Source organism: Pristiophorus japonicus, chromosome 4 (genome assembly GCF_044704955.1).
Source record: "Pristiophorus japonicus isolate sPriJap1 chromosome 4, sPriJap1.hap1, whole genome shotgun sequence".
Lineage (NCBI taxonomy): Eukaryota > Metazoa > Chordata > Chondrichthyes > Pristiophoridae > Pristiophorus > Pristiophorus japonicus.
The window spans coordinates 62,715,046-62,742,837 of NC_091980.1; the positions used below are offsets into that span (position 1 = coordinate 62,715,046).

General features: G+C 43.7%; 1 protein-coding gene and 1 pseudogene across 1 annotated transcript in view; both read left to right on the forward strand.

Annotated features, from left to right (window-relative positions):
- LOC139262927 (glucocorticoid receptor-like) overlaps positions 1 to 27,792 on the forward strand; it is a 192,937-nt gene that overhangs the window by 108,606 nt on the left and 56,539 nt on the right. The window lies entirely within an intron of this gene.
- LOC139261927 (sorting nexin-18-like) lies at positions 2,796 to 3,449 on the forward strand (annotated as a pseudogene).

The following is a 27,792-nucleotide window of genomic DNA, read 5'->3' on the forward strand; positions in this document are numbered from 1 at the left end:
AGAAGGATGAGGGGTGATTTTTTAGAAACATTTTAAATAATGAAAGGGATAGACAAGATAGAGGCAGAGAGGTTGTTTCCACTGGTCGGGGAGACTAGAACTAGGGAGCATAGCCTCAAAATACAGGGGAGCCAATTTAAAACCGAGTTGAGAAGGATTTTCTTCTCCCAGAGGGTTGTGAATCTGTGGAATTCTCTGCCTAAGAAAGCAGTTGAGGCTAGCTCATTGAATGTATTCAAATCACAGATAGATAGATTTTTAACCAATAAGGGAATTAAGGGTTACGGGGAGCGGGCGGGTAAGTGGAGCTGAGTCCACGGCCAGATCAGCCATGATCTTGTTGAATGGCGGAGCAGGCTCGAGGGGCTAGATGGCCTACTCCTGTTCCTAATTCTTATGTTCTTATTAAGGCACATGGTATTGGGGGTAATGCATTGATGTGGATAGAGAAATGGTTGGCAGACAGCAAGCAAAGAGTGGGAATAAATTGGTCCTTTTCAGAATGGCAGGCAGTGACTAGTGGGGTGCCGCAGGGTTCAGTGCTGAGACCCCAGCTATTTACAATATACATTAATGATTTAGACAAAGGAATTCAGTGTAATATCTCCAAGTTTGCAGATGACACTAAGCTAGGTGGCAGTGCGAGCTGCGAGCAGGATGCTAAGAGGCTGCAGGGTGACTTGGACAAGTTAGGTGAGTGGGCAAATGCATGGCAGGTGCAGTTTCATGTGGATAAATGTGAGGTTATCCACATTACCAGGAAGGCAGATTATTATCTGAATGGTGACAGATTAGTAAAAGGGGAGGTGCAACAAGACCTGTGTGTCATGGTACATCAGTCATTGAAGGTAGCATGCAGGTACAGCAGGCAGTAAAGAAAGCAAATGGCATGTTGGTCTTCATAGCGTGGGGATTTGAGTATAGGAGCAGGGAGGTCTTACTGCAGTTGTACAGGGCCTTGGTGAGACCACACCTTGAGTATTGTGTGCAGTTTTAGTCTCCTAATCAGAGGAAGGATGTTCTTGCTATTGATGGAGTGCAGCGAAGATTCACCAGACTGATTCCCGGGATGGCAGGACTGACATTAGGAAAGACTGGATCGGCTAGGCTTATACTCGCTGGAATTTAGAAGAATGAGAGGGGATCTCATAGAAACGTAGAAAATTCTGACGGGACTGGACAGGTTCGATGCAGGACGAATGTTCCCGATGTTGGGGAAGTCCAGAACCAGGGGATACAGTCTAAGGATAAGGGGTAAGCCATATAGGACTGAGATGAGGAGAAACTTTTTCCACCCAGAGAGTTGTGAACCTGTGGAATTCTCTGCCACAGAAAGTTGTTGAGTCCAGTTCGTTGGACATATTCAAAAGGGAGTTAGATGTGGCCCTTACAGCTAAAGGGATTGGGGTTTTGGAGAGAAGGCTGGGGTGGGGTACTGAGGTTGAATGATCAGCCATGATATTGAATGGCGGTGCAGGCTCGAAGGGCCGAAATGGCTTGCTCCTGCACCTATTTTCTATGTTTCTATGTAATACTTCAATTTTAGGCACAATTAAAAATACTGCATTACATGCAAGTATAAAATTGTTAAATGAAATCTTGCCAATAATGCTGCTCCTGCGATGTTAAACTACATTCAGGCCATAACATTTTTTTTAATTACCTTTTTTCATCGATGTTTTTGGTCCCAAAATCAACCAAAATATTCAAAAATTCTTCAAAGATAATCCACCAGGCTCCATCTTCCAAGACATCCACCAGGTTTTGCAAAGAAACTGGAAAATTGAAGTTTTCTTCTGTGAGCAGTAAGGGCAGCCGTCTGCCATTTCTCCCCCTCGACTGCAGCCACTGCTAGCCCCGGGTCGAAGGTCCTCCATCCATGCGTCCCCGCTGCTATCCCAGGCCGAAGGTCTACACAAGACAGTGCAAGACACTCCAGGCTCATGGGAAAACAGCAGTGATTTCTAATAAAGACTGGACATTACATTATTATTAAATAATCCCACCACAAATCTTTAATGTTTAAATGAAGTGTTGGAGTGCTTAGGTGGACAATAATATACAACAATATATTTGTGGAGATATTAAATTTGCATGCTTCTGTGCAAAGTTGTTTTGATGGATCTTATAACACTGGGTCAGGGTCACTGATACATGCACCATGGTCCTGCGCTGCATGTATTAGTGACCCAGAAAAAGTTAAGATCCATGATCACCTTGGTAGTGGAACCTGCCCCTGTATCATTTAAACTAATATGTTCCAAGGGTTGAGGCCATTTTACATGTTGTGTCCGTCCCTTTATCCTATAATATGTTTGAGTGCAGCATTAAGAAATTAAGTGCAGGAGTCAAATTAAAAGTCAAAAATAAATATGTTTATTAAACATTTGTACAACAGTGGTAATTAGCTTAACATGACTTATATTAAAACCTTTGTACCTTTTAGAAACTTTAATGATTACAGTGGTAAACTTTATAAAAAGCAATCAACCAGACCAACCAAAAAACAAACCAGCAAGCCATCAATCCTCCTCAGCGCTGTGCGCCAATCCTGCCCAGTAGATGCCGCTACCCCAGCGCGTGCCCGTAGTTGCAGACTTCTGCTTCCTTGGTCCCCTTAACCCCAGGTGTAATCTGGATTTTTTTTCTATTGCAGCATTTCTTGCTGCTGGTTTACCACAGGGCCAGAGCCAAAATGTATCATTGTGGAAGGCCCGGGTTGCTCTTCGTTATCATTCTCAATCTCGGGATCAATTCTTGATTTTGGTGCAGAACAGGAAGCGTTCCTCGCATCAATGATAGCCTGGGTTAGCCACGGGGGCCGGCGGCCGGAATGTCGGCGGGGGGTGGGGGGGGGGGGGGGGGGTTCGGTGTCGTCGTCCTCCTTGGCCACCGCCGCCTCTTCCTCCACGAGCACGGCCACGGTCAGCAGGAACCTCAACAGCTTCTCCACCCTCGTCAAGTCAGGCGGCGAGGCATTCATCCTGGGCGAGGTGGCTGGCTTCGTCTAGGACGGCGACAAGATCTGCGTGGCGGCCGGCCCGAGTGGCAGGAGAACCCTTACCCGTTCGCCTGCTCCATCAACGAGCCCACCAAGCAGACCAAGTTCAAGGGCATCAAGAGCTACATCTTGTACCGCCCGGTGCCCAGCCACACCCAGTGCCCGGTCAACCGCTGCTACAAGCACTTCAACTGGTTGTACGGCCGGCTGGTGGAGAAGTTCCCCGTCATCTCAGTGCCCCACATCCCCGAGAAGCAAGCCACCGGCTGATTCGAGGAGGACTTCATCTCCAAGCGGAAGAAAGGGCTGTCCCTGTGGATGAACCACATGACGAGCCACCCGCTGCGACGCCTTCCAGCACTTCCTCACCTGCAACAATGAGAAGGCTTGGAAGCAGGGCAAGAGGAAAGCCGAGAAGGACGACATGGTGGGGACAGCTTCTTCCTGACGTTCAGCACCCCGCAGAGCCCCCTCGACCTGCAGGAGGTGGAGAGCAGGGTCGACGGATTCAAAACTTTCACCAAGAGGATGGACGAGAGCGTTTTCATGCTGAGCCACACCGCCAACGAGTTCGCGAGGAAGCAGGTGGTGGGCCTCCCCTCCAGGCGAGGGCCCCAATGCCGCTGCATTGGCGTAGTTACGCCACTGGCGATGACCTCGCTCAACTGCCCCAAAAGTCTTTCCACCTGTGATGATAGTCCCTCTAACACTGCCCTCACCCCACCAATGACTTCCAGGAGCAAGCGCCTGGATGTTCTCCCCGCTCATCCCCACAAGATATCCTATGTTCTCCGAATCCATTGTTTCTGCATCAGGTCTACAGTGCACCCTCCTCTGATGTCTCGCAGGTGTGGCTTGCTGCGACACACCTGGACCCGCAGCCCCAGACATAACACCTAGAAAAGTCCCGTCGCTTGACTCACTCATGAGAGGGATTGGAATGCTCAAGGGGTTCATCTTCTCCAAATCCATGGTAACCATGTCATCATCGTCGATGTCTTCTAGCGTCCCATCATTCTCCTGATTTTGAATATCTGGAGTGGTGGTTTCCTGAACATTCTCTCCTTCAACTTCAGGTGCTCCTTCTGTCTCCTGATGCTCAACCTCTGCAAAACAAAAGATAGATGGCAGGTTAGCAGTATTGAAGGAGGAGAAGCGTAGGCAGCACACGCAGTACGTAACATTTAGCCAACCCAGACTGCCATTTGCAGGTCTTGCCCTCAATTGGGACCAGCTTCCGCATTGATGGTTGGTCTTCTCCTGTGACATTTAATCATGGACGCTATCCTCTGCTCCACGGCTGTAAGTTGCAGCCTTCTTGACGGACCTCTCTAGTTTGTGACTGTTCTCGGTTGATCTGTGACACCACCTTCTGCAAAGATTAAAATGGAACTTTTAAAGAGCGGGTCCTTTCTTGCGCGTCCGCGTGCACACACGGATCACATTTACAAATGATACTATAGTGCATTAATATACATATGCTTAAAAACCCACATAAATGTAAATATAACTTATTGCTTACAGTCTCAACTTGTCCGAGGTCCTGCCACTTTTTCAGCTGCGCACCGGTTCTCTGGTTAAGGGACATTCCATTAAATTCGACTGCAACCTGGTCCCAAACTTTCGTGAGTACAGAAGGTTTAAGTTTCTTTTTACCGAAACTCTCCTTGTTTTCAATAACTTTCCACCTACTCGTAATTAAGTCTACCAGGGGCTCAATTTCTTCCATGAGAAATCTCTTCGCCCTTACTGCTTCCTCTTCTCCGGCTCCGTCTCTGCCCCTCTCGCCTTCTCTGCGCCCTCCTAAGTGGATTTCCAATGGTGATCCGCACAGACCCCATGTGCTGTTTTTATACATTGTACAGCGCATGTGCAGGTTTTTTTGCGTGCGTTTCACCAACGCAAAAAAAAAATTTTTTCTTTGCACGTGTGCAATGACTTGCCCGTTTTTTTTTTCTGGAGCACACGTGCTGTGCGGTTCCAGCGCACGCTTGAAGCCACGCCCTGGGAGTTCAGCTCAGGTAGCGCCAGCGCCAGAAGGTGCGCATGGTGGAAGGAGACTTTGGTGTTTTATTTTCAGCACTGGAGGGGCCATATAAAAATGGCCGTCCAGGTAAGTGAGCGCCATTTCTTTTTAGAAACTTGGGCCATCGATCCTTTCACTTTGCAATTCCGCACCTGCTGGCTGACAGAAAATTCATCTCTGATGACAAAACCGGCAGCTTAATCTCTCTCTTTCGAGTATCCATACCAGCATCCAGAGAGGAAAAATGAGAAAATAGATATACTGACCGAGCTCGGTGAGGTATGCTCCTGAAATCCATGACTATAATTATGGAAAAGACTTGTCTCAAAAAATGCGCTCAGTGCCTTGTATAGTAATATTTCTGTAAGTATACCTCAGCTCATTTGGATTGCATATTATAGTTGGCATTCAGTATTTTGTATGTCATTCTACTTACAGTTGTAAATACAGACGGATAATTATTTTCATTTGGTTTATTGTAATGTGAGCAGTTCAGTGCAGGAGTTGGACAGGATCCAAAAACTCATTCCATTGGGCATTATGCCTGCACTGGCTGCCTTTGAGAGACATTAATTATCTAACTTTTCATCTTTAAATTGTGATAAATCAGTAATCAGCACAGTAGTACAACAGGCAATAGAAATGTATGTGCATTCAAATGGCAGCAGCAGCTGTAAGTTCCGTGATGTGTACTATTCCAATTACTGACTTTAAAGTTTGAATTTACGTGCAGAAGATGAAGCTTTTTTTTTTACTGAACCTGAAAACCAGTAACAGATTTCTTCATTACTGTATTTTGTGTGTTGCATTTCAGTTTGATGGACAGAAAGAGCAAGACTGTACATGAATTCTTCGTATGCATTAACACACTGTAGTTAGTTATGGTAAAAGTTGGTTTGTAACTCGTCCTCATCATAGGCAGTCCCTCAAAATCGAGGAAGACTTGCTTTCACTCTAAATGTGAGTTCTTAGGTGACTGAACAGTCCAATATGGGAATTACGGTCTCTGTCACAGGTGGGACAGGCAGTCGTTGAAGGAAAGGGTGGGTGGGACTGGTTTGCCACACACTCTTTCCGCTGCCTGCGCTTGGTTTCGGCATGCTCTCAGCGGCGAGACTCGGTGCTCAGTGCCCTCCTGGATGCACTTCTTCCACTTAGGGCGGTCTTTGGCCAGGAACTTCCAGGAGTCGGTGGGGATGTTGCATTTTATCAAGGATGCTTTGAGGGTGTCCTTGAAATGTTTCCTTTGCCCACCTTGGGCTTGCTTGCTGTGTAGGAGTTCCGAGTAAAGCGCTTGCTTTGGGAGTCTTGTGTCACGCATGCGAACAATGTGGCCCGCCCAGCAGAGCTGGTCGAGTATGGTCAGTGCTTCGATGCTGGGGATGTTGACCTGATCGAGGACGCTAACGTTGGTGCTTCTGTCCTCCCAGGGGATTTGCAGGATCTTGCGGAGCTATCGTTGGTATTTCTCCAGCGATTTGAGGTGTCTACTGTATATGGTCCACGTCTCTGAGCCATAGAGGAGGGCAGGTATCACTACAGCCCTGTAGACCTTGAACTTGGTGGCAGATTTGAGGGTCTTATCTTCAAACACTCCTTTCCTCAGGCATCCGAAGGCTGTGCTGGAGCACTGGAGGCGGTGTTAAATACTGACAGGAGGGCTAATAACCAGAGGACACAAATGTAAAATAATTGGCAAAAGAAATGGAGGGGAGATGATAAATTTCTGTACGCAGTAAGTTATAATCTGGATTATGTGGGTGATAGAAGCAGATTCAAAAGTAAAAGGGAATTGGATATATAGTTGAAAAGGAAAAAATTGCAGGGGTATGGGACTAAATGGATAGCTCTTTTAAAGAGTCAGCACAGGCAGGATGAGCTGAATGGCCTCCTCCTGTGCTGTATCATTCCATGACCGTGTTCATGAGGGTAATGAATGCCAGTTTTGGATAATGGATTGCTTTCTGTTATCAAGATCAGATGTAGCATGGTTTGGATGTAAATGTGAAGCTCTGATTGTATAAAGTACAGAAGAGTACCTTCTGACAAAGGGTCATCGACCCGAAATGTTAACTCTGCTTTCTCTCCACAGATGCTGCCTGACCCACTGAGATTTCCAGCATTTTCTGTTTTTATTCCCGATTCCAGCATCCGCAGTATTTTATTTTTGTATTTGTTGAAGAGTGCCTTCTGCTGTGCAAGTGTGGCTTCCATTCCACATTCTAATTATCTGCGTAGCGTCTAAGTGAGACCGCTTTTGGAAATTAAGCTATAAAGGATATGGATTCTTAAAATTACTTTTTAGATCAGAGTTGTAGGGCACTTTTTTTTAGATTAAATCTTTTCCCACTGTCATATCCTGTGACTCAGCTTTAGTGTTCATTCATTAATTGCATCACAGTATATGTTCAAAGTGAAAGAGTACCTGGAGTACGACGGTAGGTTTACATGTAATGAGTGTGTCTCTACTTACGTATGACTCACTGGTTGGTCTCAATGTTTTAATCTGCAGTAAAGGGATAAAATGTTCAATTGTTGCTGTGATTCACAGTTCAATGCGATAAATTGAGCAGGTTCTGTTCATTGGTATGTCAGCAGTTGCACAAATGATTGGAGCTCTAAACGATAAGCAATGATGTCCCTGGATCTGCACGGTAGGTGGTAATTTACAGATAATTATTTATATTGATCTCAAATGGGAGGAAAAAAGGGACATATTTGAGGGATGAAATTTCTTCAGATTTCAACAGATTTTGTTGGGACAGTTTGAGTAGAATATTAAAGGAGTTGTGCCTCGGAGAATGCTTACTTTGTTTGCAGACATCGACTGAAAAAGTGACGATTGTATTTACAGATGTAGAAACATAGAAAATAGGTGCAGGAGTAGGCCATTCGGCCCTTCTAGCCTGCACCGCCATTCAATGAGTTCATGGCTGAACATGCAACTTCAGTACCCCATTCCTGCTTTCTCGCCATATCCCTTCATCCCCCTAGTAGTAAGGACTTCATCTAACTCCCTTTTGAATATATTTAGTGAATTGGCCTCAACTACTTTCTGTGGTAGAGAATTCCACAGGTTCACCACTCTCTGGGTGAAGAAGTTTCTCCTCATCTCGGTCCTAAATGGATTACCCCTTATCCTTAGACTGTGACCCCTGGTTCTGGACTTCCCCAACATTGGGAACATTCTTCCTGCATCCAACCTGTCTAAACCCGTCAGAATTTTAAACGTTTCTATGAGGTCCCCTCTCATTCTTCTGAACTCCAGTGAATACAAGCCCAGTTGATCCAGTCTTTCTTGATAGGTCAGTCCCACCATCCCGGGAATCAGTCTGGTGAACCTTCGCTGCACTCCCTCAATAGCAAGAATGTCCTTAAGTTAGGAGACCAAAACTGTACACAATACTCCAGGTGTGGCCTCACCAAGGCCCTGTACAACTGTAGCAACACCTCCCTGCCCCTGTACACAAATCCCCTCGCTATGAAGGCCAAAATGCCATTTGCTTTCTTAACCGCCTGCTGTACCTGCATGCCAACCTTCAGTGACTGATGTACCATGACACCCAGGTCTCGTTGCACCTCTCCTTTTCCTAATCTGTCTCCATTCAGATAATAGTCTGTCTCTCTGTTTTTACCACCAAAGTGGATAATCTCACATTTATCCACATTATACTTCATCTGCCATGCATTTGCCCACTCACCTAACCTATCCAAGTCACTCTGCAGCCTCATAGCATCCTCCTCGCAGCTCACCCAACTTAGTGTCATCCGCAAATTTGGAGATACTACATTTAATCCCCTCGTCTAAATCATTAATGTACAGTGTAAACAGCTGAGGCCCCAGCACAGAACCCTGCGGTACCCCACTAGTCACTGCCTGCCATTCTGAAAAGTACCCATTTACTCCTACTCTTTGCTTCCTGTCTGACAACCATTTCTCAATCCATGTCAGCACACTACCCCCAATCCCATGTGCTTTAACTTTGCACATTAATCTCTTGTGTGGGACCTTGTCGAAAGCCTTCTGAAAGTCCAAATATACCACATCAACTGGTTCTCTCTTGTCCACTCTACTGGAAACATCCTCAAAAAATTCCAGAAGATTTGTCAAGCATGATTTCCCTTTCACAAATCCATGCTGACTTGGACCTCTTTCCAAATGCGCTGCTATGACATCCTTAATAATTGAGTCCATCATTTTACCCACTACTGAGGTCAGGCTGACCGGTCGATAATTCCCTGTTTTCTCTCTCCCTCCTTTTTTAAAAAGTGGGGTTACATTGGCTACCCTCCACTCGATAGGAACTGATCCAGAGTCAATGGAATGTTGGAAAATGACTGTCAATGCATCCACTATTTCCAAGGCCACCTCCTTAAGTACACTGGGATGCTGTCCATCAGGCCCTGGGGATTTATCGGCCTTCAATCCCATCAATTTCCCCAACACAATTTCCCGACTAATAAGGATTTCTCTCAGTTCCTCCTCCTTACTAGACCCTCTGACCCCTTTTATGTCCGGAAGGTTGTTTGTGTCCTCCTTAGTGAATACCGAACCAAAGTACTTGTTCAATTGGTCTGCCATTTCTTTGTTCCCCGTTATGACTTCCCCTGATTCTGACTGCAGGGGACCTACGTTTGTCTTTACTAACCTTTTTCTCTTTACATATCTATAGAATCTTTTGCATTCCGTCTTAATGTTCCCTGCAAGCTTCTTCTCGTACTCCATTTTCCCTGCCCTAAACAAACCCTTTGTCCTCCTCTGCTGAGTTCTAAATTTCTCCCAGTCCCGGGTTTGCTGCTATTTCTGGCCAATTTGTATGCCACTTCCTTGACTTTAATACTATCCCTGATTTCCCTTGATAGCCACGGTTGAGCCAGCTTCCCTTTTTTATTTTTACGCCAGACAGGAATGTACAATTGTTGTAGTTCATCCATGCGGTCTCTAAATGTCTGCCATTGCCCATCCACAGTCAACCCCTCAAGTATCATTCGCCAATCTATCCCAGCCAATTCACGCCTCATACCTTCAAAGTTACCCTTCTTTAAGTTCTGAACCATGGTCTCTGAATTAACTGTTTCATTCTCCATCCTAATGCAGAATTCCACCATATTATGGTCACTCTTCCCCAAGGGGCCTCGCACAACGAGATTGCTAATTAATCCTCTCTCATTACACACTACCCAGTCTAAGATGGCCTCCCCCTAGTTGGTTCTTCGACATATTGGTCTAGAAAACCATCCCTTATGCACTCCAGGAAATCCTCCTCTGTCTACTAAACCTGTGTTTTTATTATTGCTTCGAGCAAAATGAAGTTGAAATCCATATCTCAAAAGTCCTCACCACATCTGTTCTGCTTGTGATGCAATCGTTACCCTGTTAAAGAAACCTGACTGTACATTCTCATTCTTATCGTACCAGATTTTGCTTTAGAAATAACGATGAGGCTAACGGCGCTCATCATTATTGAAGAGTAATTCAGACAGCAACTTCTGGAGACTGCACATTCGCAGTTAAACATGGAAATCAGGAAGTTGCTGTCTAAGTTGTCCTGATACCCCAGAAGTTGCACTATAATGGTATCTTGCCGAGAGATTCTGCATTGAAATACATGGAAGGGCGTGAAGTTGTGGTACTTGCATGATATATACCCACTAAACTCATCAGAAAAAGTTACGGCTTGTCCATTCCAACGCAAGTACATTTTGTATGGTGCGCCAAGTCTTAATTACAACCAAACAATCTCTCTGGCACTGAAAATTAACTTTTACAAGTGTGAAGTCTCATTCTTTCAGATTTTAATTGTTGCTGATTTAAAATGTGTTAATATTTTTAAATTTTCTTTCTGTCTCTTATTTCTCTCTCTCTCTCTCTCTCTCTCTCTCTCTCTCTCAATCCCATTTTTCATTCCCTCTCTTTAATTTGCTTTCTGTACCTGATTTGACACTTGCTCATTCAGACCCTGTGCTACTCATTAACGATTCTTCAATCTGATTGATTAAGGAGTTACACAGTTGCTTGCACAGTTCACACTGGTCCCAGATCCCTTAGAGGGCATCACGCCAAAATCGCTCTCTAATTACAGTAAGTTCCAGTACAACATTGCAAAGAAAATCTGTGGGCAAGTGCGGGTGTAATGAACGGCCATTTGTTAATCGCCGAGAGCAGAATCCAGCCCATCATGTGTGGTATCATCTCACCACAGGTATTGCTGTTCTTGTTTCATTACAAGGCTCTTCCCAATAGGGAAGAAAGTAAGTCAGCAATTTTTGTATTGATTTCTCTCTCAAATCTTTATGCCAGAATCTAATGGGGTGTTTATGCTGGTGGCAACCACAGAGAGTCTTCTCAGCAGCCTTAATACATTCCACAAGTTTATTCTTCGGTTGCCACTGGCACAAACATTCCAATAAACCCAGTATAAGTATACAATTTACATAGTGAGAATCCTTCGAGTGGTGGGAGACTATTGTGATTCTTCTCTGCTGAAGAATTCGATATTTAATGAACTGTGAATAATAAAGTCAAGAGAAGTTTATAAGCTTCATGGTTTTTCTGTCACATTACATTATTAGATTTTTGACAAGATTGAACTAATGATCTGTAACCGTCTCTTGAGTAAATGAATGAATACGAAATAGGTGACAGTGTCTATTAAGTTTTGTACACAAAGAGCCTGGTGCTAGCTTTGCAAAATGTGGTTGTCTAATGTATAAAGGAAATGCTTACCAAAATCATAATCAGGTTTGAGTAAGCAAGTTATCTTTCTTTATATTATCCTTTTAAAACTAACCTAACTGGGAAACTAAGAGCATGCAGAATTTGTGTTTTTACAGCTCAAAAGACACGCAAAAACGTTCTCAAAAATGTTGAGATTAAATTATGAGGTGACAAATGGACAAACTATTTTTCTCTCTTTTTTAAAAAAAAACACATTTGCCAGCACTTCATAATATACTGCAAAGCATTCAGTTCCTCAATGGTCTACTTCTGAATTCCTGGGTTTCATGTTACATAGCATTTACAGCGCAGAAACAGGCCATTTGGCCTAACTGGTTTATGCTACCTGCCACCCTGTTTCATTTAACCCTCATCAGCATATCCTTCTGGTCCTTTCTCTCATATGTACTTATTTAGCTTCCCGTTAAATGCATCTATGATATTCGCCTCAACTACTCCATGTGGTATCATGTTCCACGTTCTAAACATTCTCTGAGTTTTAAAAAAAAAATTCCTGAATTTCTTATTGGATTTATAAGTGACTATCTTATATTTCTGACTTCTATTTTTGGATTCCCCTCCAAATCTACCCTATCATAATTTTAAAAACCTCTGTTGGGTCATCTCTCCACCTTTTTCAAGAGAAAAAAGGTCCAGCCTATTCAGTCTTGCAGTATAACCCCTCAGTTCTGGTATAATACTTGTAAATCCTGTTGCATCATCTCCACTGCCTCGATATCCTTTTTGAATTATGGAGAACTGTGTACAGTACAGTCTAACCAAAATTGATCCGTGTAGCTGGCTTCCTATTGGTCTTGTTTGGTCTCTGTAACCACTTCTCCAGCATTCTGGTGAAATTCATGGCATCTGAAAAGGAATTTAAAGCCCACATCAACCATAATTTAGCCCTAAAAATGTCTGTTTTGTACCCAATCTACACTAATGGGAGTGCATAATCTATCTTATTAACTGCACTGGAGCTGTACCCCTACACACCTCTTGACTTCTAGTTGCTCTTCCCCCTGAGGCTTTGACTGAGAGCGGGAGTAGGTAGAGATTTTTTTTAAATCAGCTTCAGATTTTTTTTTTTATCCTTGCCATTGCTATTGGGAGGAACATTGCTAATTGAACAGTGCGAAAGCTTCAACTTTTTAAATTTGCCAGGCACAGAAAAATATAAAGGGGGAGAAATTCTCAATCCACATTTGTGGCACTAATTTTTAAAAGTTTGAAAAGTTAGCGGCAGGTGCTAACAATTTCAAACTTTTTTTTTAAATTGCCGTTTGCGCTCCAAGAAGGAAGTGGTGTGCTTGATTTAGCACTCCACTTCCTTCTTGGATCGTATTGGAAGCAGGCAGGGTGGTGACTTCAGCAACACTGCACACCGGGCCGTGCAGCGTTGTTGCATTCAAAGCCTCTTTCTCTCCCTTAAAGGGAAGGGCCATCGCAGCAGGCTCCGCAAAATAAAAATACCTACCTGGACCACCACGGCAGCCGTGATCCTGCACGATCAGCCCGGCACTCGAGCACAGTACCGGGCTGATCGATCGCAGCCAGGAACTCGGAGAAAAAAAACTGGAAGATAAAAGGTACTTTTTTTTTAACTTCCCTCAGCCACCTCGCCTTTCAGCATTGCCCCCGAAGCGACCGGTCGCTCGATGTACGCCTCCTGCAGCTGCCGCTGTTTTTTGCCGGTGCCGCTGCAATGGCCGGAAGTCCATTTCGGATCCAGAGCGATGCGCACGGCAATGACATCACGATTTCCAGGTGAAGACGACCGGGTGCAACACCATAGCACCACCGCAAAGCTCCTGCTGAATATGGTTGGAGTCGATGTCAGCGCCGCGCCTTGTCGCAAAGGCATTTGCGCCCTCTGGGGGTGCTAATGGGAGGTGCAAAGGCTCCCAATTTCACTCCCAAAGACTCCTGATTGGTGAAAAAGGGGTTGTTTCTTCAGTGATCTAAATGCACCAAGTCAGGATGTAGCTTTTATGATCTTCAAGGCCAGGGAAATTTATAAAACGACTATTAGGATGGTAGAAGGTGAACTAGATGGTCCATGGATTTTTTTCATCTAGCAATTTCTATGTAGGGGAGTGGGGTCGGGGGAAAAGGTAGTTTAGCTTACTGGTCAATTCCTGGTGTCCATCAGCAATGAGGGAAAGAGGAGGCTATGGGCCTGAACTGGCTGAGCATAGGAACACCCAGGGTCTGGCAGCATTCATTTATAATTTTCTAAGGATCTCTGCAAACGTAATTTTTTTGTAGCTAAAATTCAGATGGGCAATAGATTCTCAACCAGTCAAATACCAAGGATAGGGTCATTGACATGGTAAGCACACATCAGCAGTCTCTGACTTACTAGAGGTACTCCAAGTTCCTTCCCAAGCTGAGAACATTTCCAGCTTTTTAATCTTTAGCTCCTAAGGAGCCAAATTTGCTATAACTAAAGCTAACTGATTGCTCCGGAATCAATTAACTTTGCGTGAGAACCTCCTATGGCCTTCCCAAGACCCTTAATGGAACATGGATGCAAGCACTAAGGAAATGAGTCCCATTGAGGCCTTATAAATGCACACTGGGCAGAATCTTGGTGTAACCTAGGGACTCTCTCTTGGTCTATGGGGTGGTGGGGTGGAGCATAGGAACAGGAGTAGGACATTTAGCGCCTTGAGCCTTTTCCACATTCAGTAAAATTATGGCTAATTTGTGAACTAACTACATATATTTGCCTTTGCTCCATATCCCTCAATACCTTGGGTTAACAAAGATTTATCAATCTCAAATTTAAAATTGACAATTGACCTAACATCAGCTGCTGTTTGCATAAGATAATTTCAAACATCTGCCACCCTTTGCATGTAGAAGTGTTTCCTAAATTCATTTCTGAAAGATCTGGCTCTAATTTTTATGCTATGTTCCCTGGTCCTCAACTCCCCAACCAGCGGAAATAGTTTCTCTCTATCTACCCAATGGTGACTTGGACAGGTTAGGTTAGGTGAGTGGGCAAATGCATGGCAGATGCAGTATAATGTGGATAAAAGTGAGGTTATCCATTTTGGGGGCAAAAACACAAAGGCAGAATATTATCTGAATGGCGGCAGATTAGGAAAAGGGGAGGTGCAATGAGACCTGTGTGTCATGGTTCATCAGTCATTGAAGGTTGGCATGCAGGTACAGCAGGCGGTGAAGAAGGCAAATGGTATGTTGGCCTTCATAGCTAGGGGATTTGAGTATAGGAGCAGGGAGGTCTTACTGCATTTGTACAGGACCTTAGTGAGGCCTCATCTGGAATATTGTGTACAGTTTTGGTCTCCTAATCTGAGGAAGGATGTTCTTGCTATTGAGGGAGTGCAGCGAATGTTCACCAGACTGATTCCAAGGATGGCTGGGCTGTCCTATGAGGAGAGACTGGATCAACTGGGCCTTTATTCACTGGAGTTTAGAAGGATGAGAGGGGATCTCATAGAAACGTATAAGATTCTGACGGGACTGGACAGGTTAGATGCGGGAAGAATGTTCCCGATGGGGAAGTCCAGAACCAGGGTACATAGTCTTAGGATAAGGGGTAGGCCATTTAGGACTGAGATGAGGAGAAACTTCTTCACTCAGAGAGTTGTTAACCTGTGGAATTCCCTACCGCAGAGAGTTGTTGATGCCAGTTCATTGGATATATTCAAGAGGGAGTTAGATATGGCCCTTACGGCTAAAGGGATCAAGGGGTATGGAGAGAAAGCAGGAAAGGGGTACTGAGGTGAATGATCAGCCATGATCTTATTGAATGGTAGCGCAGGCTCGAAGGGCCGAATGGCCTACTCCTGCACCTATTTTCTATGATTCTATCAGTTCCCTTTAATATCTTGAAAACTTTAATCAGAGCACCCCTGGAAATACAACCCCAGTTTGTGTGATCTCCCCTTGTAATATAACCCTGAGAGTCCAGGGATCATTCTAGTAAGTCTACATTGCACTCTCTAAAAGGCTAATGCATCCTTCCTAAGGTGTGGGCCTAGAACTGAACACAGTACTCCAGCTGTAGTCTAATTAGGGCTTTGCATAGCTAGCATAACTTCTGCCCCCTTGTATTCTAATCCTCTAGATATAAAGTCCAGCATTCCATTACCTTTTTTGATTATTTTTCTGTTTCTGTCCATGACATTTTTATGATTATGTACTTGGACTCCTGAGTCTCTTTGAACCTCCACTGTTTCTAGTTTTTCACCATTTAGAAAGTACTCTGACCTATCCTTTTTAGGTCCAAAGTAATAACTTCAGATGCAGGAAGAATGTTCCCGATGTTGGGGAAGTCCAGAACCAGGGGTCACAGTCAAAGGATAAAGGGTAAGCCATTTAGGACCGAGATGAGGAGACAGAGAGTTGTGAACCTGTGGAATTCTCTACCGCAGAGAGTTGTTGATGCCAGTTCGTTAGATATATTCAAGAGGGAGTTAGATATGACCCTTACGGCTAAAGGGATCAAGGAGTATGGCGAGAAAGCAGGAAAGGGGTACTGAGGTGAATGATCACCCATGATATTGAATGGTGGTGCAGGCTCGAAGGGCCGAATGGCCTACTCCTGCACCTATTTTCTATGTTTCTATTTGCCTATATTGATATCCATTTGCCACCATTTTGCTCATTCACTTAATCTATTAATATCTCTTTGCCGAGAAGTTGTTTTCCCTCGTGGGGGAATCTAGAACTAGGGGCTATAGTTTCAGAATAAGGGGTTGCCCATTTAAAACGGAGATGAGGAGGAATTTCTTCTGAGGGTTGTGAATCTTTGGAATTCTCTACCTCAGAGAGCTGTGGAGGCTGGGTCATTGATATATTTAAGGTGGAGATACAGATTTTTGAACGATAAGGATTATGGGGAGCGGGCAGGAAAGTTGAGTTGAGGCCATGATCTTGTTGAATGGCAGAACAGGCTCGAAGGGCCAAATGGCCTACTCCTGCTCCTATTATGTTATGTTCTTTGTGATTTTATGCTTCAATCTACACTGCTTACAATGCCACCTATCTTTGTTTCATCAGCAATTTTGGATATGTGGCTCTCTATCCCATCATCTAAGTTGTTAATAAATATGTTGAATAGTTGAACCTCCAACACAGATGTCTCTGGGGCACCACGAGTCATTAATCCTGCCAATTAGAGTAACTGCTCATTATCCATACTCTCTGTCTCCTGTCGTTCAGCCAATTTCCTAACTAGGTCAATAAATTGCTTTAAATTCCATGAGCTTAAATTTTAGCTGCCTTATCAAATGCCTTCTGGGAGTTGATTTAAATAACATCCATGAACATTCCCCTGTCCACTAATTTAATCACCTCTTCAAAAAATTCAATCAGGTTTGTTAGGCATGACCTACCCTTCACAAATCCATGCTGGCTCTCTCTGATCAACTGAAAACTTCAAGGTGTTCAGTCACCCTATCTTTAATTATAGACACTAGTAATTTCTCAACAACAGATGTTAGGCTAACTAGTCTATAATTTCCTGGTTCTCACCTTTCTTAAATAGCAATTTTCCAAAGACGGGAGGGGAGTCGCAGTATTGATCAGGATAATATTGCAGTTCTACAGAGCGATATACTCGAGAGTTCAAAGACTCCATCTATATAATAAGGAACTTCAGTTACCCTAATATAGGCTAGGGAGGGGGAACAGAGTAAAGAGCAAGGTGGATGAAGAATTCCTAAAATGTATACAGGAGATCTTTTTTAATCAGTATGTTTCTAGCCCAACGAGGAAGAAAGCAGTGCTGGATCTAGTTCTCGATGGAATGAAGTAGGGCAAGTGACGTGTTTCAATGGGAGAACATCTGGGTAATAGTGATCATAATATAATTAGGTTTCAAATAGTTATGGAACAGGACAAATTAAAATCAAAGCTCAAAATACCCAACAGGGAATAGAGCCAATTTCAGTGATTTGAGAACAGATTTACCACAGGTGGACTGGAAACAAAGATTGCTGCGGAAAGCATTAAGTGAGCAATGGTAGACCAGCAAAGCTGAGAGAGTTCAGGTACAAACTAAGCATTTTCCCATAAGAAGGGGCATCCAAACCTGGAGCTCCCTGGATGGCAAAGGAAATGGAGGTAAAAATAAAACAAAAGAAGGAAGATTATGACAAATGTCAGGTACAGAATACAATTGAAAACCAGGTGGAATACAGTAAGGGGGAAATTGAAAAAGGATACAAGAAGGACAAAGAAAGAGTATGAAAAAGATTAGCTGGTAACATAAAAGGAAACCCAAAAATAATTTATAAACGTGTAAAAGATTAGTTGAAGGAATGTTGGGGCCTATTAGCGAGAAAAAAAGGCAATCTTCTTGTGCAGGCAGAGAGCATGGCTGAAGTACAGAATGATACTTTGCATCTGTCTTCAAAAGAAGAGGATGAAGTTTATGTAGCAGTGGAGGAGAAGGTAGTAGATATATTGGATAGGTAAAAACAGTTAGAAAGGGGTTTCTAAATAGGTTGGCATCACTCAAAGTTAATAAGTCACCTAGTTCAGATGGGATACATCCAAGGTTGCTGAGTGAAGCGAGGGTGGAGATAGCAGAGGCTCTGATCACTATTTAAATTCTCCTTGGATATGGGAGTAGTGCCAGAGGACTAGAGGGTTGCAAATGTTACATCCTTTTTTTTAAAAAGGGGAGAGATAAACCTGAGGGGTGTAGGGCTGGAGGAGGTTACAGAGATAGGGAGGGGTTCAGGATGGGAGGGGGTTACAGGATAGGGAGGGGTGTAGGGGCTGGATGAGGTTACAGATTGGGAGGGGTGTAGAGGCTGGAGGAGGTGTAGTGGAGTCCCCCAGTGGCCGGCGTTCAGACAAAAATGACCTAGACTTGGGTTTAGAAAGTACAATTTTGATATTTGTGGATGATGCAGTAAGATTTTGGATCACAGGTCACACACAGATTACCCAAAGGGTCTTGGGAGTCATAGGTCGTTTATTAAGGAGCGGTAATTGAAATATAATCAAATACAACAGGCAATTATGATGGACATAGATAGTAGACATACGACCATGACAAGCAACCGGTATTGGTCCGATTGGACAGACGGCTGGTGTGCACGAACACCATTGTGTGCTTAAGGCTCTTTAGACATCTCTCTCTTTTTAAGGGTGGGCCTGGGTTCAAATATGGACAGGACTATCTAACCTGTAAGAGCTCTTCCTAAACCAAGGTGCCCAATGGTATGTTGAGTTCTTTGGCTCAACTTTCAGATGAAAACCCTGCCCCATCCCATGTGATCATTCCTTTGCTTATCTCTTGTTTGGACCTCTGCTTACTTTCTCTTGGACAGTTTGTTTATCACAAGGCTCCATGCGCAACCTCTAATGAAGGTCAATTCCTGCATTATGCCCATGTAAATGAGCTCTCTGTGCAACTCCTTATCTCACATGACTGGAATCCTTCTGTATCATCAACTTATCCTGGTTGCCAAGCTTAGCAAACCCATGACCTTTTACAAAACCATCTACTTTTACAATTCACAATGTCTTACAATGTAAACCTTGGAAATGTAGTAAATACTGAGCAGGATAGTAGCAGATTTCAGGAAAACAGGGACAGACTGGTGAAATGGACAGACATACGGCAGATGCAATTTAATGCGGACAAGTGTGAGGTGATGCAGTTTGGGAGAAATAACATGGAGAGGCAGTATCATCTAAATGGTATTATTTTGAGAGGGGTGCAAGAGCAGAGGGATCAGTGTGTGCATCATTAGAATTTTTACATTTTCTATCAACAAAACATAAATAATAAGTAGTCTTTACTTTCAAAATTCATCTCCATTGACTTTTTTAAAGAATGCAAATAAGAATGAGAAAAGATATTGAGGGATTTTTAACCCCCAAAACGGGTGGGATGCAAAAATGTTAAGTATGGGCAAAAATATTAAGTCCAAGCCCAGTCTTTTGGGAAAGGCTGAGGTCTTCAACTAGAAACTTGAAGCTAGGCATTAAAATGCAAACGTCAATTCAGGGGGTAAATTTAATCGCATTATTTTGATTTATCATTTTTTTTTAATCCTAGTTTTAGACATCAGAAAGTTCAGTTTTTGAAAAAATAGCTAGAAATTTTTTTTTGAAAAAGCATGTTGTGATTTGATTGGTTCAGTAACGACCACAATAGAATGATGTTGACATGTCGCTATAGGGGTTTTTCCATTATAAATGTTGACATAGTCATGCCAGTGTTAATTGTTGACATAAAATGCATAACAGGTAGTAAGATTTGTGGGCAGAAAATATGCTCTAGCTGCAAGATTTCTAACAGATCTGTGTGCTTTTTGTGTTTGTTTTTGGGTTTTGGGCAACGCAGGCAAAGCTGTGTTTTTATTGCCCATCCTTAGTTGACCTGAGAAAAGTAATGGTGCGTCTTTTAATTGAACAGCTGCAGTCCTTGTACTCTGCTACCTCAGTTCATCTGCTGCTGAAGCCCTCATCCATGCCTTTGGTTACCTCTAGACTTGACTATTGTCATCATTGTGGCACTGGAGCTACGCATGGGTTCACTCAGGAGCATCCGCAATGCTGAGGATGTCGTGAATAGCACGTTTAGTGAGTTGGTCACACCGCAGGTAAAGGTTACAAAGGCAGACAGGGAATGGGTGACCATCAGGCAGAGCAGGAGTAGGAAGGTAGTGCAGGGGTCCCCTGCGGTCATATCCCTCCAAAACAGATATACCACTTTGGATACTGATGGGGGAGATGGTTCATCAGGGGAAGGCAGCAGCAGCCAAGTTCATGGCATCATGCCCTCCTGTGCAGCACAGCCATCCAAGAAAAGGAGTGGGAGAGCTATAGTGGTAGGGGATTCCACTGTAAGGAGAATAGATGGGCGTTTCTGCGGCCGCAATCGAGACTCCAGGATGGTATGTTGCCTCCCTGGTGCAAGGGTCAAGGATGTATCAGAGCGGCTGCAGGGCATTCTGGAGGGGGAGGGTGAACAGCCAGTTGGCGTAGTGCATATCGGTACCAACGATGTAGGTAAAAAACGGGATGAGGTCCCACAAGCTGAATTTAGGAAGCTAGGAGTTAAATTAAAAAGTAGGACCTCAAAGGTAGTAATCTCAGGATTACTAGCAGTGCCACGTGATAATCAGAGTAGAAATAGCAGGATAGTTAAAATGAATACGTGGCTTGAGGAATGGTGCAAGAGGGAGGGATTCAAATTCCTGGGACATTGGAACCGGTTCTGGACGAGGTGGAACCAGTACAAACCGGACAGTCTACCCCTGGGCAGGACCGGAACCGATGTCCTCGGGGAAGTATTTGCTAATGCTGTTGGGGAGGGTTTAAACTAATATGGCAGGGGTATGAGAATCTATGCAAGGAGACAGAGGGAAGTAAAATGGGGGCAGGAGCAAAAAGTAGAAAGGAGATGAGGAAAAGTGGAGGGCAGAGAAATCAAAAAGGGCCACAGTACAACATCATTCTAAAAGGACAAAGAATGTTTAAAAAAACAAGCCTGAAGGCTCTGTGTCTCAATGCGAGAAGCATTCGTAATAAGGTGGATGAATTAACTGCACAGAAAGCTGTTAACGGATATGATGTAATTGGGATTACGGAGACATGGCGCCAGGGTGACCAAGGCTGGGAACTCGAGATCCAGGGTTATTCAATATTCAGGAAGGATAGACAGAAAGGAAAAGGAGGTGGATTAGTGTTGCTGGTTCGAGGAGATTAACGCAATAGTAAGGAAGGATATTAGCTTGGATGATGTGAAATCTATATGGGTAGAGCTGCAGAACACCAAAGGGCAGAAAACGCTAATGGGAGTTGTGTACAGACCACTAAACAGTAGTAGTGAGGTTAGGGATGGCATCAAACAGGAAATTAGAGATGCGTGCAATAAAGGTACAGCAGTTATCATGGGTGACTTTAATCTACATATAGATTGGGCTAACCAAACTGGTAGCAATATGGTGGAGGAGGATTTCCTGGAGTAATATGTCGAGGAACCAACGAGAGGGCTGGCCAACCTAGACTGGGTGATGTGTAATGTGTAATTACCAATCTTGTGCGAGGCCCCTTGGGGAAGAGTGACCATAACATGGTAGAATTCTCTATTAAGATAGAGAGTGACAGTTAATTCAGAGACTAGGGTCCTGAACTTAAGGAAAGGTAACTTCGATGGTATGAGATGTGAATTGGCTAGGATAGACTGGCGAATGAGACTTAAAGGATTGACGGTGGATAGGCAATGGCAGACATGTAAAGATCACATGGATAAGCACCAACAATTGTACATCCCTGTCTGGCGTAAAGATAAAACGGGGAAGATGGCTCAACCGTGGCTAACCAGGGAAATTAAGGATAGTGTTAAATCCAAGGAAGAGGCATATAAATTGGCCAGAAAAAGCAGCAAATCTGAGGACGGGGAGAAATTTAGAATTCAGCAGGGGAGGACAAAGGGTTTAATTAGGAGGGGGAAAATAGAGTACGAGAGGAAGCTTGCAGGGAACATAAAAACTGACTGCAAAAGCTTCAATAGATATGTGAAGAGAAAAAGATTAGTGAAGACAAATGTCGGTCCCTTACAGTCAGAATCAGATTAATTTATAATGGGGAACAAAGAAATGGCAGATCAGTTGAACAACTACTTCGGTTCTGTCTTCACTAAGGAAGACGCAAATAACCTTCTGGAAATACGAGGGGACCAAGGGTCTAGCAAGAAGGAGGAACTGAAGGAAATCTTTATTAATCAGGAAATTGTGTTAGGGAAATTGATGGGATTGAAGGCCGATAAATCCCCAGGGCTTGATAGCCTGCATCCCAGACTACTTGAGTGGCCCGAGAAATAGTGGATGCATTGGTGGTCATTTTCCAACATTCTATAGACTGTGGATCAGTTCCTGTGGATTGGAGGGTAGCTAATGTAACCCCACTTTTTAAAAAAGGAGGGGGAGAGGAAAGAGGGAATTATAGACTGGTTAGCCTGACATCAGTAGTGGGAAAAATGTTGGAATCAATTATTAAAGATGTAATAGCAATACATTTGGAAAGCAGTGACAGGATCGGTCCAAGTCAGCATGGATTTATGAAAGGGAAATCAGGCTTGAAAAATCTTCTAGAATTTTTTTGAGGATGTAACTAGTAGAGTGGACAAGGGCGAACCAGTGGATGTGGTGTATTTGGACTTTCAAAAGGCTTTTGACAAGGTCCCACACAAGAGATTAATGTGCGAAATTAAAGCACATGGTATTGGGGGTAATGTATTGACGTGGATGGAGAACTGGTTGGCAGACAGGAATCAATGAATAGGAATAAACGGGTCTTTTTCAGAATGGCAGACAGTGACTAGTCGGCTACCATAAGGTTCAGTGCTGGGACCCCAGCTATTTACAATATACATTAATGATTTGGACGAAGGAATTGAATGTAATATCTACAAGTTTGGAGATGACACTAAGCTGGATGGCAGTGTGAGCTGTGAGGAGGATGCTAAGAGGTTGCAGGGTGACTTGGACAGGTTAGGTGAGTGGGCAAATGCATGGCAGATGCAGTATAATGTAGATAAATGTAAGGTTATCCACTTTGGTGGCAAAAACAGAAAGGCAGAATATTATCTGAATGGTGACAGATTAGGAAACGGGGAGGTGCAACAAGACCTGGGTGTCATAGTACATCAGTCATTGAAAGTTAGCATGCAGGTACAGCAGGCAGTGAAGAAGGCAAATGGCATGTTGACCTTCATAGCGAAAGGATTTGAGTATAGAAGCAGGGTGGTCTTATAGCAGTTGTATGGTACCTTGATGAGGCCACACCTTGAATATTGTGTACAGTTTTGGTCTCCTAATCTGAGGAAGGACGTTCTTGCTATTGAGGTTCACCAGACTGATTCCCGTAATGGCAGGACTGACATATAAAGAAAGACTGGATCGACTAGGCTTATATTCACTGGAATTTAGAAGAATGAGAGGGGATCTCATAGAAACATAAAATTCTGACAGGATTGGACAGGTTAGATGCAGGAAGAATGTTTCCGATGTTGGGGAAGTCCAGAACCAAGTGGACACAGTCTAAGGATAAGGGGTAAGCCATTTAGGACCGAAATGAGGAGAAACTTCACCACGCAGAGAATTGTGAACCTGTGGAATTTTCTACCACAGAAAGTTGTTGAGGCCAGTTCGTTAGATATATTCAAAAGAGAGTTAATGTGGCCCTTACAGATAAAGGGATCAAAGGTTATGGAGAGAAAGCAGGAATGGGGTACTGAAGTTGCAGGTTCAGCCATGATCATATTGAATGGTGGTGCAAGCTCGAAGGGCAATATGGCCTACTCCTGCACCTATTTTCTGTGTTTCTATCATAGGCAGTCCCTCAGAATTGAGGAAGTCTTGCTTCCACTCTTAAAATGAGTTCTTAGGTGGCTGAACAGTCCAATACGAGATCCACAGTCCCTATCACAGGTGGGACAGATAGTCGTTGAGGGAAAGGGTGGGTGGGACAGGTTTGCCGCACGCTCTTTCCGCTGCCTGCGCTTGATTTCTGCATGTTCTCGGCGATGAGACTCGAGGTGCTCAGCGCCCTCTCGGATGCACTTCCTCCACTTAGGGCGGTCTTTGGCCAAGGACTCCCAGGTGTCAGTGGGGATGTTGCACTTTATCAAGGAGCCTTTGAGGGTGCCCTTGTAACATTTCCTCTGCCCTCCTTTGGCTCGTTAGCCGTGAAGGAGTTTTGAGTAGAGCGCTTGCTTTGGGAGTCTCATGTCTGGCGTGCGAGCAGTGTGGCCTGCCCAGCGGAGCTGATCAAGTGTTGTCAGTGCTTCAATGCTGGGGATGTTGTCCTGGCCGAGGTTGCTGATGTTGGTGCGTCTGTCCTCCCAGGGGATTTGTAGGATCTTGCGGAGACATCGGTGGTGGTATTGCTCCAGCGACTTGAGGTGTTTACTGTATATGGTCCATGTCTCTGAGCCATACAGGAGGGCGGGTATTACTACAGCACTCCTGGCTGGCCTCCCACATTCCACCCTACGCAAACATGAGTTCATCCAAATCTCAGCTGCCCGTGTCCTAATTCGCATCAAGTCCTTTTCACTCATTACCCCTGTGCTCTCTGTTAAACAACACCTCGATTTTAAAATTCTCATCCTTGTTTTCAAATCTCTCCATGGCCTTGCCCCTCCCTAGCTCTGTAATCTCCTTGCAGACCTACCCGCCCCCCCGCCCCGGAGATATCTGTGCTCCTCTAATTCTGGCCTCTTGAGCATCCCTGATTATAATCGCTCAACCATTGGTGGCTGTGCCTTCAGCTGCCTCGGCCCTAAGCTCTGGAATTCCCTCCCTAAACCACACCGCTTCTTTTTCCTCCTTCAAGTTGCACCTTAAAACCTACCTCTTTGACCAAGCTTTTGGTCATCTGCCCTAATTTTTTTCTACATGTTTTATGATACTTCAGTGAAGCGCCTTGGGATGTTTTACTATGTTAAAGGTGCTATATAAATGCAAGTTGTTGTTGTTGTTGTGCTGATGGTGCTCCCACAATGGTGTTGGGTATGAATTCCTAGATTTTGATTCAGCGACAATAAAATCTTCCATGAACCAACGCAATCAGGTACCATTTTAAAACACAAATTTAAAAAAAAAATATGCATTAAAAAAACATTCCTTGATGTATTTGAGTGGAAGTAAATAATTTAATAATTTAAAATAAGTTACGAGGTCAATAACCTGGGGCCATAGATTTAAAGTAATTAGTAGATGGATTCGAGCGAGTTGAGGAGACATTTTTTTATCCAGAGTGCGGTGGGGCTTTGGAACTTACTGCCTGAAAGGGTGGTAAAGGCAGAAACCCTTATCACATTTTAAAAAGTACAGGTTGAACCTCCCTTATCCGGGATTCCCTTATCCGGCACCATTCCCGGCCGCTCCGACATGAACAAATTGAAGTCCTTTCTCGCTGCTGACTCCCTGAATCGCTGGCCGGACCCTGCGATCCACCCTCCACCTCCCCCCCCCTACGATCTCTCTGCCGCACTCCCAGCCCCAAGCCAGCCAATCCAGATATCCCCCTGCTCAGTACCTGTACTATTCAATTTGACGTGACCACCTCTTGTCCAGCAAAATCCCTTATCTGGCACATGCCAAGTCCCAAGGGTGCTGGATAAGAGAGGTTCAACCTGTACTTGAATATGCACTTGACGTGCCGTAACCCACAAGGCTACGGACCAAGAAGTGGAAAGTGGGATTAGGCTGGATAGCTCTTTTTCAGCTGGTACAGATACAATGGGCTGAAATGGCTTTCTTCTGTGCCATAAACTTCTATGATTCTATGGTAACCTGGTGCAGTTTTATTCATACAGCTGAAAATGGGTTTATCACAAATAATAAGCATTTTTAATCAGTGTCCAGTTCTCCACCTGTGAGTAACCTGATTTTAAGTAACTGAAAATGACTTAAAAAAAAACTATACAGGACCATTTACTAGTTACATTGGTGTACAGCAGTCAGTTTCTTGGTAATTTAAAAAACATTTAGTGCCCTTGCGCTTAATTTGAAGAGCTTCTTTGAAGGCCCACGAACGGGCATAATTAGCAGAAACTCGCCATAATGATTAATTCGATCGAAGGCGTGGCCAGTCTTGAGCGGGACCGGAGTCCTGCACAATATTTTTTAAACTAGCGTAAAATATCACGTAAACTTGATTTGCACTGGACTTAATTTGCGCTTGAAGTTCTTTGATCTTTTATGCTGGTTTGGCTGATTTTGGGCAAATTCCAGCGCAACCGAGCAGAAACTCTAGGCCCAAAGAGTTTTGTCTTCTTTAGGCTGGAATAGAGCAGGATATATTCAGTACAGGACTGAAATTTAAAACGAGAGAAGTTTTGAGAATTTCAGCTCGAAACTTTGCACGAGTTACAGAAATGAAATTTTTTTTTTTAAATCCAAGACTAATTTAAAAAATGGTTTAGCACTAAGCAATTAATAATTGAGGCCAATAGAGTAAAACATTCGGCTGTTGTCTGCATCTGGTAAAACATCTGCTCCTGACAATACCAGCAGAAGAATACTTTGCATTGGGACATTGGTTTCACTTTCTCACTGAAATTCAACAGTTGAGGGTCGAGGATGTAAAAGAGGGAGTGAACTGTTCCCTTTTTTTTCCCCATCATGTCAGATTAAGCATAATGAAGAAAGTGACAGTATTTACTTGGACAGAATCTGTCACTCAGCATGCAGTGTGTTTATTGAGGATTGAGTTTATGGAACTGATTTTGTTGTGCTGCATTCTGAACTGCACTGTCTGCGCCCTTGAAGCCATTAAGAGCTGGAGAGATTCCAGGACTGAACTGTGCTGAGCTGCTTGTCCTTGTGGAAAGTGTGTGTGTTTTTCCAAATGATGGCAGCTGCCATTTTATGCAAGCAATTTGTTTCGTTACTGGGTTTTTATTTTCATTAGTGTGTCGTGCTTTCAAGATGAAAAGTGGTAGGTAATCTTGCTCTTGCTGTGTGCAGTCACGGCCATGTTAATGGGGTCAGTTTTGAAGCCTTTCACATGCCATAAGTTTTAATGTTGGTTCAAATATTACGATGATTTTTTCCCATGCTTGGTTCATTTCAGATAGCCAGTACTATTTTAATTTTGCACCAGACTTTCCAAAAACATTCAGCAACACAGAACCTTTTGGTCAACTTCCCAGCTAAATAGTCCATTTGTCTAATGTCCCAATTTAAAATCACTATAATACATAAAACAACATCCCTGCAATTCAGGCGGGCGTCCATTTATTTTGAACCTAATTGGCATTTTTAACCACGTAGATCATCAGCTCATTAGGCACAGATAACATAATAAATAATGCCTTTCTGTTTGTTGTCTTGTTCCTGCCACCATTGCCTGAATGAGAATTGTGAGCAGACTTTTGAGCTGCTGCTGGAATATTGTTGAGACAATTATGTATATGGCTCACTATTCCAGCACATGGAGATGTGTATTTTACCTGTAATACAGGGCACATAAGTTGAAAATGGGAAGGGGACAATTTTTGTGCCACTCTTAACATGTTCCGCAACTATAAAATTGGCT